We start from the raw sequence: 16,278 nt of genomic DNA, 5'->3' as shown, positions 1-16,278 counted from the left end.
CTGCATGAATGTGGCCACAAATCTGGAAATTTCCTCTGCCAAAACTGCTATGCCATTAGGGGATGTGGTCTTATTGGGGGAGATTGTAGCCTTGTCAAAGGAAGTGTGTCACTGGGGGTGGGCTTTGAGATGTCAGATGCTCAAGCCTGGCCCAGTGTCACTCTCTTCCTGCTGCCTGCTGACCCAGATATAGAACTCTCAGCTACCTTTCTAGCACCTTGTCTGTCTGTGTGCTTCCATGCTTCCTGTCTTGATGATAATGGACCAAACATCTGTTTTCCTTTATAAGTGTTGCTATGGTCATAGTGTCTCTTCAAAGCAATAGAACCCCTAACAGGGACAGAAACCAGCTTAGTTTTTCCATAAACTGATAAGTAGATATTGACAACCTGGTACATATGTAAAATGGAATGCTATACAACTCTAAAAAAATGAAATCACAAAACTTGCAGGAAAACAGATGTACTTAGAATATACACTAAGTAAGGTCACCCAAACTGAGGAAGGAGATGTTGCCAGGTGTATGTTCTAACCAATAATGTATGTATGTATATATGTATGAAATGTATGTGTGTATGTGTGGGTAGAGTATACCATGCAGAAAAGACAACAAGAAAGAACCATACTAGCTGATAAGGAAGTATGGAGTATAAGTAATAGACACTCAAGTCAGGAGAAAGAGTATAAGACAAATTGTTTTCTAATTTTAATTGTCATGGACTTTGGGTGGATTGTATTTTTTGTGGTAGATAGGAGCATAAACACGTAGTTGACAACATAAAGGTCCCCATGGCTTCAGAATAGGGCTGTTCTAACTATATGAAAGTTACTGAGACACGTAGACTTTGGGTCTGGGAAAGTGTCCCTTAGAGTGCCTACTTTAACCTAGCAATGCATTTTTGCTTTTGTTTTAATTTCCAAGTTCTTCACAATAAAGTGATTGTGTGTGTGTGTGTGTGTGTGTGTGTGTGTGTGTATAGGGAGGGAGGGAGGGAAGGAAAGAGAAGGAGAGAAGGAGGGAGGGGGGAGAGAAAGGGAATACTAGAATTATAGCCTCCATACCATTTTTATAATTAAAAAACAGCAGCACAAAAGGTTTCTAGGATGCCAATTTTGAGCTGGAAGTTAACATTTTCTGAAAAATAAACAAAGTTTCCCACAATTCAGCCTTGGAGTGCTGGCCTTGTGCACAGAGTGAAGGAGCAATGCTTGCTGAGGCTTCCAGCATGACAAATAGTAAAAAGGTTGCTGGAGAGAAGCCACCTGCAGGGCAGACAAGTTCAGAGCTCACCTGCTGCAGTCTGTACATTCCCCTCGTGTATCCCCTCCACAAATGTGCACTGCCAACCTCCAGTCCCTGTCAGTTGCTAGAGGAGCCTCAGATCAGAGTGTGGAAATGGGAACAAATGCTCCCACTCTGCTTCACGTGCTGCTCTACCAACTGTCAGCAATTGTAAGACTTGTTCCTGACACTCATTCTCCCCAGGCATGAGTTCCCAGAAGGTAGTTGACAGGTAACAAGCAAGAGTTTTCTGCCAAGATCCCTTCAATGGTGCAAGAAGCTACCTGCCATCTCTGAAAATCAACATAACCCGAATAAAAGCAGGGCAGTGGGGGAAATGTAGCTTAGCCCTGGAGGCTTAAAACTGAGCTGGAAGCCAGCAGGTCCATTGGCATGGCTAGAACTTTAGCCATTGATTCATCTGTCTGCTCAACAGGTACCCAATGTGACCTGTGCACAGAAGTTGATACTTTAGTAGATATGGATTCAAAAACAATGAGTTGCAGGATACAGCTAACAGGACGAGTAAGCCTGGCACCTTTCACATCATTATTATGTGAGAATCAAATCCTGTGTGAATTTTCCAATTCAGTATTCTGTATTCTTTGCAGCAATGACCATCTCAGCATGAATGTGCCAGACTGTACATCTGGCCATCGTGACACAGGTGAAAGGAGAGGTGGGAAGAGAAACAAGTAGCTTTTCAGACCCTAGAATGAAGGCTGGATTAGCAATAGCATTGGGTGGGCTAGGAAGAGGGGATGTTAGAGCCAGAAGGAAAAGATGACTTCAGAGAAAGCTAATCCACCCCTCCCTGCCTGAAGTGTCAGTGGAAAGGCCTGGGCAGGGGCTGCTAAGGTGCCTGGGGGAATGCATGAGCAGCTCTCTCTCTTCCATCCCATAAATGTCCTGTGTGTTTAAAGGACACAAGGACTTACCAATTGTGCTACCCGAGAATACCTTTGGTTGGTCCACTGACTTTGGCCACGTGCTGTGCACACTGTTTAGAGAGCATGCAGCTGAGCAGACTCCCTTATTTCATGATCAGGGAGGAGAATTCAAAAGAGGGGGAGGGAGCTGGGGAGATGGCTCAGTTAATCAAGTATTTGTTATGCAAACATGAAGACTTGAGTTCAGATCCCTGGTACTCACATAAAAAGCTGGCCATGGTAGTAAGTGTGTATAATCCAAGTACTGGGGAAGCAGAAACAGTTGTAGACCCTAGGACTCAGTGGCTAGACAAGTCTTAATGAATGGTGAGTTCTAAGCCAACATCAACCTTTGGTGTACACACACACACACACACACACACACACACACACACACACACACAACACACACACACTTCATGCATGCACACAGGGGTGGGAGGGGACCCAAGTACTAGTTGCCTTTGAGGATGCACCCTCAATGACCTGAGGAGTCCCTCACTAGGTCCCACCTCTTAAAATGCCCACCACCTCCAATAGAGTCAACCTGAGCACAGGGGCAGTGGGGGCATTTTGGATCCATGCCTCAGCACCTTCAATGACTGTCCCAGGATTGGAATGTGGAGGGGGCTGCTCCACTGTGCACTGAGCATCAGAGACAAGAGAACCTGTGCCTTTCATGCACAGAGCCTGCTTATTTCACAGGAGTCCCAGGAGGACCAGCAGACCACTCTGTCCCTGAGCACCTAGCAGCAGAGAGGCAGGCGATGAGCAGAAACCTCTGCAACCCTGTTTTCTCCGAGGGCTTCTTCCCAGGGGAGTTCTGAAGTGGCAAGCCTACACCCCATTCCAATTTAAGATGAACATTAACAACAAGGAAGGCATTTCAATAACTACTGAAGGATTCATTTCTTAAAATCCAATTTCACTTTTCCCCTTAATCCTTAGTTTAAGTCACATCCAGTAAAGCAATAGGCCACAGTATACCCACTCACTAAACCGTAGTGTTGAACTTCCTGCAGCGACACAAAGCCACCGCATTTGAACTTTGATTTCAGGCCCAAGGAGAGGGTCCACACCATGAAAACATGAAATGCTGACTCCACAGAAAAGCCACTTAGCTCCTCACTCACCAGCACCGATTACATCAGCTCCTGGATTTTTTTTTTGGATGAAGTAGTCACTATTCTATCAAAATTAAACATTTATCCAATGCACCAGCTCTCTCTGGCCACAGCATGGTCCAAGTAGAATCACTATACAATAAATATTAATAACACAAGCGGCGGTACTCCTTTCCTTCCACCAGACACCTCCATCAATGTAGGAACTGCCGACGTGAATAGCATAAAACTGCGAGTTAACCTCAGCGTTTTCTAAAGCGCTTGGTCTCTGAAAGCTTAAGTGCTGTTCCCTAACTGAATGCCGAAACCCAGAACTAGATCAAAAATGCTTGTCTCAGGGCTCTACGCCTGCTTCTCACAAGCCAGGCTGCAGAAGTCTCAGTATTGAACAGACTCCTTTAAAGAAATCCACATGCTGATTTGCCAGCCCTGCCTCTGTAGTGGGAAAACCTACTCCAGGAAAGCCTCTGCTTCGCACCGCAGCTTCTAGTCTTACTAGTTTTCTTAGCATTGCTATTTCATGTGACCTGGAGCTTATGGTGAACCTGAGTCAGTGCTTTGTTCAGTCAAATGCGGAACCATTGTCTTCCACACAGAATGAGCCATCTGAACGTCCCAAGAAACACAAGCCTCTCGGGCAAGCAATAGGCAGCAGTGGGTGGCTCTTGGAGTCGAAATGTTTTTCCTATTTGATTTACTTAATTGAGCTAATGGGTTCTGTGATCAGCTCAATAGCCCAGTAGCTAAGTCATCATTAGTCCTTCTCTTAGCTAACACAATAATGACCCTTAAATCGTCTCCAGCATTTCCAATTACCTTTGAAAACATGCGGAATGTCAGGAACCCTAATAGGAAACATACATGATAGGCTGTTTATGGAAAGTCGCCTCTCACATTAGTAATTTTCAGAAATTCTCTTAAGTGTCAACGAGAATGGTGAAACAAATTACAATGTGAACAGTAGAGAAATTCAGCAAGATTCTTATCTCAGGACTCAACAAAGCTAGAATATTCAGGGTTTCTCTAGCCCAAACATCTCATTTATGGTTGTGAAAACCCAGTTAGATGATAATTACCTTGTGAAGATAACAGAGACAACAAATGGTAGCCAAATTAGAACAGCCCCCACTTTTCTGTCGTATAGTTCTTTCTCGAGCCTATTAAAAAGATGCCTACTAAAAAACTAATAAGAGGGGGACACTTAAAGAAGCTTCCAATTCTAAGCAGCATATGCCTACAGCCACCTCTGTCTCTATTTTGTTTTGTTTCTTTTCCTCTGCATCCCACCCTTCCTGACCCCACTTCTCATAGGCACTCTGATGGTTGGGCTTCACTGTCAGCTCCATTAAATTCAGACTCCCCTAGAGGACGCATTTCTAGGCAGGTCTATAGGAGCATTTCCAGGGAGAATTAGCTACAGGGCAGACCCGCCCTGAGCTTGAGTGGTGCCATCTCACAGGTTAGGGGTGCAACTGAATGAAAGAAATAAGGAAACCTTTGTGTCAGCACCCCCTTCCTCCACTTCCTGGTCTGCTGAGATGATAGCCAGCAGTCTCCCGCCACCAGCAGCCTCCCGCCTCCACCAACAGGAAATGGATTCCCAACATGCTTTCCTCCCACGGGGGACTGCCCCCTCAAACAATGATACAAAATAAACCCTCCCTTCCTTAAGTCTTGTCCGGTATTAGGTCAAAGTGATGAGTGACAGAATTAAGCCTGAGTGCAATTCTCTGCAGTGCTGTTTGCAAAGTCACAAGGTTCCTGATAGAGATGGGGAAAGCACATGGGACATAAACGAGATCAAGACTTTGCTCCTGGTCTGCTAACTTGGTGGAGGTTACTGTGTTGTACACCGTAAGACAGCAAGGGTGGAGAGTCGAGTGAAAGTAGAATGTAAAAATATTCAGCCTGGCAAGTTTACAAGTCACCTCCCATTAGATCCTATAGCTCATCGTTAATGTTGGGATAAAGGCTAGAATCCCACAGAGGCAGCTTCTCATCAGAACTTCCACAGTAGGTCCAACAGCTCATCGTTAACGTTGGGAAAAGGCTAGAATCCCACAGAGACAGTTTCTCATCAGAACTTCCAGTCTGTGGTTGAATCATAAGGTTTTATGATGTTCCCTCACTGTAGTCAGAGTGGAGAGTAATGCATTCTGCTAAGCGATTCACAGGAGAGTGACTGATTGCACCTAATTTGACTTTGTTAACTCACAACAGGGAAAAATCATTGCCACAGTGTCTGGAATAGCTGTCACCTGCCCATCTCAGTCTCTACCCTACAGCACAGACTCTGGGAGGCCGGGGGCTGCTTTGCACAGTACACATCATTATTTATCTTTGTATATCCATTGCCTGCTGTGGACATCTGACACACTGAAGATACCTGAGAAACACAGAGGAAATGAGTGAATAATGAATCATTATTAAGGGACCCTTGTTGACCATACATCCTGGAAGATAGTAGGCAAGTCTAAGAAAGCATCAGCTCTTGACTGTACAGCGAAGTCTGAAAGGAACTTCTCAATGTTCTCTCCACCACAAGATCAACTCTCTGACCCCCAAAAAGGTAAGGGCCATTCCCAGAGCATGCTCAATTCATTACGATACTTCCACCGTGTGACACTGATTGTGATAGGAAATAATGTCAATTTGATTGAACTTGATTGGATCTGTAATCCTCTAAGAGGCACATCTCTGGGTGTGTTCATGAGGGCGTGTTCAAGAAGCATTTACTGGAAGAGAAGACCCTCTCTCTCCCGAATAGAGAGCACATTGCAGGCAGAGGTCCACATACAAAGGGGCCTGACGGAGAAATGGGGCTGTTGGCTTGCCTATCTTTGCCTCTTGCTGACAAATACATCTGTCTGTCTCTGACATCAGAATGCAGCTTCTTCCACCTGCACACCACCCCCATCCCATCTTGGATTGAAGACCAGTGGCTCTCCAGAAACCCTGCAGGCCCTCACGGACAGACTGGGACTTCTGAGGTATCCGTCCCTGTGGACTGAGCAGCTACCAGATTCTCAGCCTCCTAGTGTGCAGCCATTGTTGAAGTTCGCAGCCATTGTTAAAGTATGCAGCCATGTCAGCATATCAGGTAGGCCAGTTTAAGAAACCCTCTCCACAATGCATATTCATTCAATCTGTTCTCTCACCCCCAGGAGAACCCCAACACACTCTGGCACTTGCCAGCTGGGCCTTCTCATATAAACTCCATTTTTTCCCAACTCTACCATTTGTGGCATCCTTCCAATCCACACCCAGAGGCTCTGCTCTGCAGAGAGACTTCCTGGGTCAGAGGAACACCCCACACAGACAGAGCAGGATCATCCTTGGGCAAGCTGCTAGGTGACTATAGACATCTGGGTGTCAAGAAGTTGTTGTACTGTGGGTGTTTCCTTCAGTTCACCCAAAGCAACGTGACAGAAAATAAATGAATCTTTGTCAGAGAGCCTGACCCCTGCTCAGCGATGGACTTAAATCTTATGCCTATTTAGCAAATAGGTTTATTCTCAGGTAAAACATAGCTGATATTTTTCATTTCTCTTCATTAAATTTTAATTTTAAAACTACATTCAGCACAATTGACATTTTGGGTTCAGACCTCTGAATTGGAACTGAGATCTAGAGCGCCGACCCTCTCCCTGTTTCAGGACAGAGGACACCCTGCATTGTTGACCCTCACACTTCCTCAGCTTGTGGTCACACCATAACCAGCCCAGCCTCTGGGAACAACTGATGTTTTTTCTGTAAGTACATTGGTATTTTCAAGAGTGTTTTACAAATGAGAGAAATTGTTATGGAATCTCCTAGGCTGGCTGGTGTTTCTCAGCACAAATGCTTTTCTCATGCACCCTCAACTGGTGTGGAACCAATCATTTCTCTTATTTATTTCATCCAACAAGTAAATAAGTATGTAACTAAGAAAAGCAAAACATTCCCTCTCACTAAGAGCTGCTACAACCTCAATGCCATGTTCCAAAGTTTGTTTACTTATTGGTCTAGAGGCAAGCTCTATAGGCAGCCCAGGTCAGATGGGAACTCACAACACTCCTGCCTCAGCTTTCCGAGTACTATGACAAGGTTCAATTCTTTTTTTTTTTTTTTTTGGTTTTTCGAGACAGGGTTTCTCTGTATTGTTTTGGAGGCTGTCCTAGAACTCACTCTGTAGACCAGGCTGGCCTCGAACTCACAGAGATCTGCCTGCCTCTGCCTTCCGAGTGCTGCTGGGATTAAAGGCGTGCGCCACCAACGCCCAACAAGGTTCAATTCTTGAAGAGTTGGTATGACCATAGTCCTTGTTCTGTTAGATTTTAATATTATAGAAACACTATTGATTTTAGTCTTAGTCTGTCTGTTTATCCATCAATCCAGTCCTTACTGGCTGGGGACATAGCACAGCAGTAAAGTGCTTACTCTGAGTGCATGAGGCCGTAGGCTCAATCTCTAGTAGGGCCAAAAATTTTAATAGAACTAAGATACTTCATAGTTTACCTCACCCATTATTTTCTTTTACATTTTGCCTCATTTATTGTATCATTCTTTTTCTTAATAGATACAGATAACTAATTGGTTGATAGGTAGGTAGAAGATAGAATGGTAAATGTTAGGTAGAAGACAGAAGATAGATAGATAGATAAATAGATAGATAGATAGATAGATAGATAGATAGATAGATAGATAGATAGAATATGTAGGTAGATATTATAAGTAGATGACTGACAGATTTCCCCCTGAATCACTGAAGACTGAGTGGAGGCATCATGTATCAGGAGCCTTTAAATGCCAGCTTGTCCAAATATTGGTGATGTTAACTTTAAAAATCCATTAAAGTACATCTGCCAGGTTTGACTACCAGAACGGGTATTCTCTTCTGAAGGACAAGCTTCCAGGAACCCGAAACCACCTGCCCTTGAGAACCCCCTCCCTATTCAGTGAGGGCTAATGATCATTGGCCCTGTCACCCAGGGTGTATCACTCACTTTCTGCCTGGGACCCACAAAGCCTTGGCTCCCCTGCTGCTGTTTTTGCTATTTTGGTCTGAGAGCCTAATGCATGCGAAGTAGCATGAGTATCACCCAGCCACTGCCTGCTGGCCACCCGGGGTCTTCTGCATGCCTGTGGTACCCAAATGAACCAGTGCTGACCAACACTGTGGGTGGGAAGGAAGAAATTGGCAGGGTGGCTTGTACTCATCATTCCTGGGAAAGTCTACCCCAGACCTTCCTTCTCATTCTTGAAACCGCCAGATGCTTTTGTAAGACGACTTTCAGCTGAGCCATTCAGGGCAGGTCTGTTCCCTGGGAGTCTTTCTGCCCTGGGCCTGGGTCATGGCTGCAGTGTGGCAAAAACAGAGCACGCAAGAGTGGAGATACAGGATCAATATCTCATTTCTACATTTAGAACCCCACTGTAATGCAATCCTGATAAAAGCCAATGTCCACCAAGAAAAAAAAGAATGAATGAAATAACAAAATGATGAAAAAGAAAGATTGTATTATGAAAAATAAGCCAGACTCAGGAAGATAGATATCATATCTTCTTCCTCACACTTTAATCTGAATATATATACATATATGTGTATACACACACATATATTACATAGAGAGAGCAACCCTTCTCTCCTTTTCTGTTTCTGACACAAATATATCTACATGCATATATTAATATCAGTACTGTGCCCTACATTTTATGTGTGTGTGTGTGTTTGTCACAAGCATAGAAAAGAGGCCATGAGAAGAGAGGAAGAATTAGAAAGGGGGTGTGGTAACTATGTGACATGAAAACAGAAGGGGCATTATTTGGGGAAAGGAAGACCAATAAGAGTGGGCAGGGCAGGGGAGGATGCAGAGGATGAAGTGTGTGTGTGTGTGTGTGTGTGTGTGTGTGTGTGTGTGTGTATGTGAAAATTCCATCATGCAATCCTGAAAACTGAGAATAGGGAGGGGAGAAGGAAAGAAGGGGAGGGAAGATTCAGGGAGAACAGAGCACAGGAGAGGAAAGGGAGAATGATTACCATGGTTTTCTAAGCCCAGCCCTGTTGACAAGAGAAAGCCCCAACCCAGATTTCTACATTATGCTGAGACAGGTGGGTTGGACATGGCTTCATCCCACTGCTTCCTTCTGTTCTTAGTTCCCAGTGTCAATGTTCCCCAAGGAAAACGGAGAAGCAAATACAGAATGGAGTTAGTGCCTGGCAGAGAGCTAGGCATGCTTGTCTTCTTTTGTATTTAAGCCTGGAGTTTAGAGGCGCCCTTATGGATCAATCCCTGGTGTTGATTGACTGATTCATGGCTTCTCAGCCTTTTCCAAAGGATTCAGCTCAGCTCTATGACAGGGTAGCACTGGGTAGTTGGAGTCTTAGGTTTTGCTGAGTGTTCTTTTCTACAGTCCAGTCATTTCAAAAAGAAAAAGAAATGGTCCGCGACAAGTACAGGGGGAATGACCCAAGGTGACAAAGTAGTTGCCCAGGAGTGTGCAGAGTTCCCAGGTCACACACAAAGCATGTGCTACATGTCACACTTGAAGCTCTTCCTAAGGCATGTGCCATGCCTGGCGCCCTCCCTGACCCCTCATATCTCCCTCCTTCTCTTTCTCTTTCCCTTCTCCTTCCTTTCTGAGTAACTCTCTCTTTCTACATAACTCTCTCTTCCTTTCTCCCTGTCTTACTCTCCAGTCCTTTCTCCTTTACCCCTACCTTCTCTCTCCCTCCATGTCGCCCTCCCCACCCCTCACCTCCCACCCCCACCTCTCTAGATCACTTTTGTTCCCCTGATCCTCTGTTTTGGTTTCCAGTCTTTACAATGGCGTGTGTCACATGACCATTTGAGGATCAGATGAGATGTGTGGAGGGTTTGGTGACTGGCACCTTGACATGCTCCACACTGTACTTCATTTCTGTAGCCCTATCTGCTCTCCTAGAGATCACACCCAGATTACCACCCGGCTACATTCCTATCCTCAAGTCTTTTTTCCAGCGATTCTTCCAAGGATCTCCATTCTTCGTTCTTCTTCCTTTCTTGCTGCCGCCCCTCCTCCTTCAAATCTTTGAGACGGGATCTCAAGCAGCCTTGAAGTCACTACATAGCAAAGGATGACCTTGAACTTGTGATACCCCTGCCTCCACCTCCTCAGTGCTGGGACTGGAGGTGAGCACCTTCATTAGACAAGCACTGTACCAACTAAGCAATACACCCAGCCCAACTTCAGGGAAACATTTGACTGCTACAATCCCTCCATGCTTCCTGCTTTGAGTCCACCATCCCCTCCTTCTTGTTTTCCTGCCATGCTCTTCCCAATATCATCTGTTCCACCATGTCACCTTTTGAGTTAGACTGAAAGACTCTGAGAGCTGGTACCACCTGACACATTGAGCTCTTAGAATGCCTTACTGTAACCCCCACCACATGGTAGATATGGCACAAACACTGACTGGTAGATTAGCAGAGTCTTTTTTCCCTTTTCCTGACATGCTTTCCCGATAGCTTCTTAAAGCAAGTTTATAAACTGGCATGGGTGAGGATTTGTCTACAAAACTAGATTAGTGCATTTGAGTACCGATCTACCAAGGCAGTGACACAGTCCTCACTCATCCCATCAAGGTGTTATGGGGACAGGATGCTCTCTGCACATTGGCTTTTCTGAGTCTGTATAAGGGAAGCATGGAGTTTGTGTGTGTGATGGGAAACTCTCCTTTCCCTCCGGATCATAAAACCATTCTGTGTTTGCCTATGGGCTCTCTCCAAGGTACATTCAACCAGAGCTCTGATTAGTAGTGTCCTGAGCTGTCCCCAAAAGAGATGGTGGAGCCCCAAGGCAACATTTGGCAGCTCTTCACCCTATGCTGGAAGCCCTTCAGGCTGTGTTTTACAAATGAGGTTTTAAGCTGCATCACCTGAAGATGGATTTCTGTGTTCAGCCAGGCATTAGCGGTACTCGGTTTGGGTTGTGTGAAATGGGAGTTTAGTGAGGTTCGTCCCCCTCCACCTTAGGCTAATTATTAAAGAAAGTGTTTGCAGGTCTACCGACTCTCATAATTCATCCTGACTCGTGTTTCTCTGGAGTCAGGCCTTCCAGATCTCCATCTGCAATGATGCGATTGTTGTCAGAGGAACGTGGAGAGACTGAGTCATAGCCTCATACTCCTCTATCTGTGATGGCGTGGGATCCTTGCTAGAAGAACATGGTGGCACTGAGTCATAGCCTCCTCCTCCATGTGTGATGATGTGATTCTTGAGTCACAGCCTCAGCCTCCTCCGAGTGTGATGACATGAGCAAAGCCTAGACGAGTGTGGCGGAACCAAGCCACAGCTTCATCGTGCAAGTGAAGTCAATGAGCCTCACTCAGAAACAAGGCTGCCCTTTCTGTCCTCATTATTCTGGGGTGAGATGTCCCAAGTCCTCCCGTGAGCAGGGTACTACAATAGCCAGGCATTCTAGTTTGCTTCTTACTGCCATAATACTGATACCATGACCAAAGCAACTTAGGGAAGGAAGGGTTTATTTGACCCACTCATCTGAATCAGTCCTTTATGAAGAGCAGGTGGGACAGGAACTCAAGCGAGAACTGCAGCAGAGGCCATGGAGAAACACTTACTGCCTTTTTTATTCAACTCAGGCTGGGGATGGCATGGCTCACTGTGAGCTGGACCCTTCCACATCAGTCATCAATCATCAATCAAGAAAATACTCCACAGACTTGCCTACAGGCCAGTCTAATGGAGCCATTTTCTCAGTTGAAGTTCCATCTTCCCAGATGACTCTAGCTGGTGTCAGGTTGACAGAGAATGTAACGACCACATCAGGTGACAGAGTTTGATGCCAATTTCAAAGAACAAACTTCAAAACTTCAGGAAGGAAACAGACAAGATACCAGGTGCCCAGAATCTATCACCTTCTAAAAAGCACAGAAAGAGGAATGGAATCATTTTTCTCTTTTGAGACCACTTACCTTGAAATATAGTTAACTATCCTGGAATCTTCTGTTTCTACTTTCTGCTTTTTTTCCCTCTCTCTCTCTATAGTGTCTGTGAATTTGCATTCCTATGACATATGTGTATATTATGCATCTGAAAATTTTATATAAAGAAAGTGAGAACCATGGCACATAAAACTCTAAGAACATTAAAGATTTAGTACAACACCTAATTTTAGAGGGGGAGATGCTGGTCCAAAACTAGGCCTGAGGTCTGTTTACCGGAAGCAAGCGAATGTCCCACAGGAGTTTGGAGGCAGGCCCCGCCCCCACCTGGTGCCCTCTTCAGCATGAATGGTATATACATTAGCTAGACATCACACGGAGAGATGCCTGCATCCATCCTGGCACAATCCCATTAGTGGTTATGAGAGTCCTATTATTAGAAATCAGCTAGTGCAAGTCTTCTCATCTCAAACTCAGGAAATGGAAATGAAATTGAGAGTATTTAAGTTCGCTAAACAGAACATTGGAATGGTTCTGATGTCCCCCATCCATGCCTTCAAAATGAGGTGGTTAACTGGATGATCTTTGGGGCATCTCTAGCTGAAATACCCATGAGATCTAAGTCCCATTAATATTCCCTGTGAGATTTGCTCTTTGCCTCTCCTGAACTATGGCTCTCAAAGGATCTTGAACTTTTATTTTTCCAAATATAAGATGGAGCTAATAATAATTGCCAAGCTGTGGGGACAGTAAACAAGATAATTCACATTTATTCTTTGAATAAAAAGAAATGTGAAAATGCACTATGAATCACTTAAGCAGCTTACAGATAGCCCTGGATGCTGAGAGAAAATTAGCCTGGGATGAAGCTGGAGTTATTTTTTCAGTGTGCTCTTTCTTGTGGATGCTCAATTCTGAGGCGAATTTCCTACCTTTCAGACTTTGGGGTCCAGGATGAACTCAGGGCCACTTCTAGCATTTAACAAAATGGCTCCATTATTAAAATGGTAATCTGCATTCACTTCAGAGAGGTAAACTGCAGCACACTCCGGGCCTGGGGTTTAGTGGCATTCTGCTGCTGCTTGTCACTGCCACTACAACAGCAACAATTGTATCAGCTGAGGACCAATTGTAGTACTTTTTGCAACTTTTAGGAAATGCTTTTCATTGGTTACCACTGTTTTCCCTTTCTTTTCTCACTAACAAATATATCTATAAAGATCATTAAAGCTGATTCAACATATGTGTGTATACTGATATGCACATAGACATTTGGGTGCAGGTACAAGTATGTGTTCATACATGCAGGCACCAGAGGCCACTTCAGATGTCATCCCTTGTGCACTGTCCACTGTGTTTCTTGAGAAAGGGTCTCTTGCTGAACTTGGAGACCCTTCTGCTTCTCTTGACCCAGCACTGGGATTTTTTAAGTGCACACCCCCACACTTAGCTTTTGCTCGTGGGTGCTGGAGATCAAATTCACATCCTCAAGCTTGCCCAGCCAGCACTTTACCTACTAAGCCATTTCACCAGTCCTTGAGTTACCATCATCCATGGACTCACAGCTCCATCATTGCATCTATTGCACGAATCATTGAACCACCGTCGTGGTTATGACTTGAGTAAAACAATCTAAATTTGCCTCACCATATTCCCACAGTCAACTCATTAATTACCTCAAACTTGCAAATCCTTTTGGAGAGCTTGTACAGCTATTAGCAGCAAAGGCTGCCTTCCTTTGGGAAGGAATCACCACCAGCAGCATACAGAGTTATTTGGACTGTATAGGGAGTACCTTTGAAGAAATGAAGAACTGGGAGTGAGTGTGTACATCTTAATGCCCATATTGAAAGACTGAAGCAGGAAGATAACAGGTTCCAGGCCATCCTGAGACAAATAGTAAGACCCTATCTCCAAGGGGAAAAAAGGAAAGAAAGAAACAGTGAAGATGAAAAGGTTTTTTTCTGTGTGGGAGAATGCAGATGCAAGATAACATCATTTCAACTTTAATTCACATGACAGTCACTCCTTACCCATTCTAAGGGAGTCAGTGTGTGCATTAATCACTTTCCTCTCTGCTGTGACGACGCATCTGACCGGAACAACTCAAGGAAGGGAGGCTTTATTTTGGTTCACTGTTGGAGAGTACAGTCCATTATGGCAGGACCAAGAAGTAGAATTGTATTGCATCAGCAGTCAAGAAGTAAGAATGAATCCCAATGTTCAGCTTAACTTTCATTGTCAAACTTGGGGCTACAACCTGTGTCCCAAGTCAGGTCCAGCCACCCATCCTCAATAAGCCAATTAATAGTGCAAAATAGAAAAAAAAGGAGATTTTTTTTTCAATGTGGCCATATTCGAAAGAAGTAAAAAGAGCTCCAGTGAACTAACTTGCCCAAGTCCATCTTCAGGGCCCTAAAAAGAGATTAAAGTTTAAATAGAGAGTCAAGGATGTACACTTTTAATTAGCCCCAGTCAAAGTGTGGGGCTGTCCAGCATTGCCCAATTATCTTCTGAGTTTCAGTATCAATCTGTAAGGTGGTGAGACAGTTGTTAGAACTATGTAGAATCTCACTGCAGAAGACAAGTTCCTCCTTTGGAGTGGGGACATTTTCCTCCTCCCAGCATAAGATTCCTGGGAAATTTTCCGTTTCTTTATGGTTCATTGAATCAATAGACTGATAACCAGATTGAGGGACAAAAGTACCACTTTCAAGTATTTTCATTTCTGCCAGTCCTTTTACAGTCCTTTGTCTCCTAGGTGACTCTAGATTCTGTCAAATTGATAATGAAGATTAACCATTGTGTAGAATGAACATTTAAGGGATAATGCACGACTTAAAATGCTGCTGGAATCTTTATTTAGTTTTGCACTGGAATCTTAAGGGGAAGCAGCGCTGAAGCTCTTTTGGAGTGTGTCAGCCTGCTCTGAAGAACTCTGGCAGCCTGAAGCGTGTTGAAGGGAATAAGAGACAAGGGCCTGGAAGTGCCATGCCTACTTGATGCTCAATAGCTTCAGCATATGACGTGGGTTCAAGGAGAAGAATAACTTTACCCCCACTTGACTCCCAGGGATATGAAAGGGCAGATTTTAGCTTATTATGAAGGAACAAAGTAAGGGCTAAGGAGAGGAGAGGGAGTCATTGACGGCTTACTCTCAGTGGTGGAGAAATATGAGCATAATAAGGGAGGAAAAGTCAACTCTTGCAGGTGGTAGGGGTAACAAATACTTGGGGTGCTCCCAGCTCAGAGGGCTATGATCATAACTATTATAGTGAGGCTTTTTCCCCCCTCTGGACATAACATGATCACCACATGCCATTTTAGATCAGATTACCTTGGCCTGTAGCCATGGCAACTAATTGAGCAGAACAATACAGAAGTAGCCAAGACTACAGTAATGACAATGGTAATGGAGCTATTGACACTCCCCAGAGAGGGAGGGTCATGGGACTCTTACCTGAGATTGTAGGCGGTGTGCTTTTCTTCCCTCCATATCTGCAAAGGATCTTGGGTGAAGCTAGAGTGTCTAGGAAGTAGAAGGCATACTCCAGGATGCAGTTTTCATTAGGCCATCATCCATGGTGATGGTGCTGCTGTTTGGGGGAGGGGGTCACCTGTGATCTTATAACCCTGAAAGTAATCCCAGTCAATGCAGTGTTTGAGCAAGTTGGACTTGGATGGCATTGTACTTTTGTCTGTCTCACTGCGGAACTGGGGTGAACAAGCATCTATCTGTTAATGTCTTCTTCAGGAAAAGTTAACACAACCCGCAACAGAAAAGACTGCATAAATTGCTGTTCCCGGGTCTTTTTTTTCTCCATGAGCTAGGAAATGGCATATACAGGCTAACTCTGCAATTATTGATCTTTATTTCCCACCGAAATGTTGAGCCTCCCTGCCATCCCTACTGAATGAGACTCACCGGAGATGTCATCATGAGAAGACTGTGGGAGGTATCTGCCTCCAGAGCCAGGAACTGAAAGTCCTGAGTTGTCACTGAAACTCCAGACTTCCCTT

General features: G+C 44.6%; 1 long non-coding RNA gene across 1 annotated transcript; it reads right to left on the bottom strand.

Annotated features, from left to right (window-relative positions):
- Positions 1–14,364: 14,364 nt before the first annotated feature.
- Positions 14,365–15,835, bottom strand: LOC110343425. Its single transcript, XR_002385696.2, has 2 exons — positions 15,719–15,835; positions 14,365–14,673 (listed from the first exon to the last, which is right to left on the bottom strand). It is a non-coding gene; the product is annotated as an uncharacterized LOC110343425 (long non-coding RNA).
- Between the last annotated feature and the right edge of the window lie 443 nt (positions 15,836–16,278).

The sequence above is a fragment of the Mesocricetus auratus genome, unplaced genomic scaffold (assembly GCF_017639785.1).
Source record: "Mesocricetus auratus isolate SY011 unplaced genomic scaffold, BCM_Maur_2.0 Super-Scaffold_100013, whole genome shotgun sequence".
NCBI lineage: Eukaryota > Metazoa > Chordata > Mammalia > Rodentia > Cricetidae > Mesocricetus > Mesocricetus auratus.
This window is presented reverse-complemented; position numbering and strand designations above follow the sequence as displayed.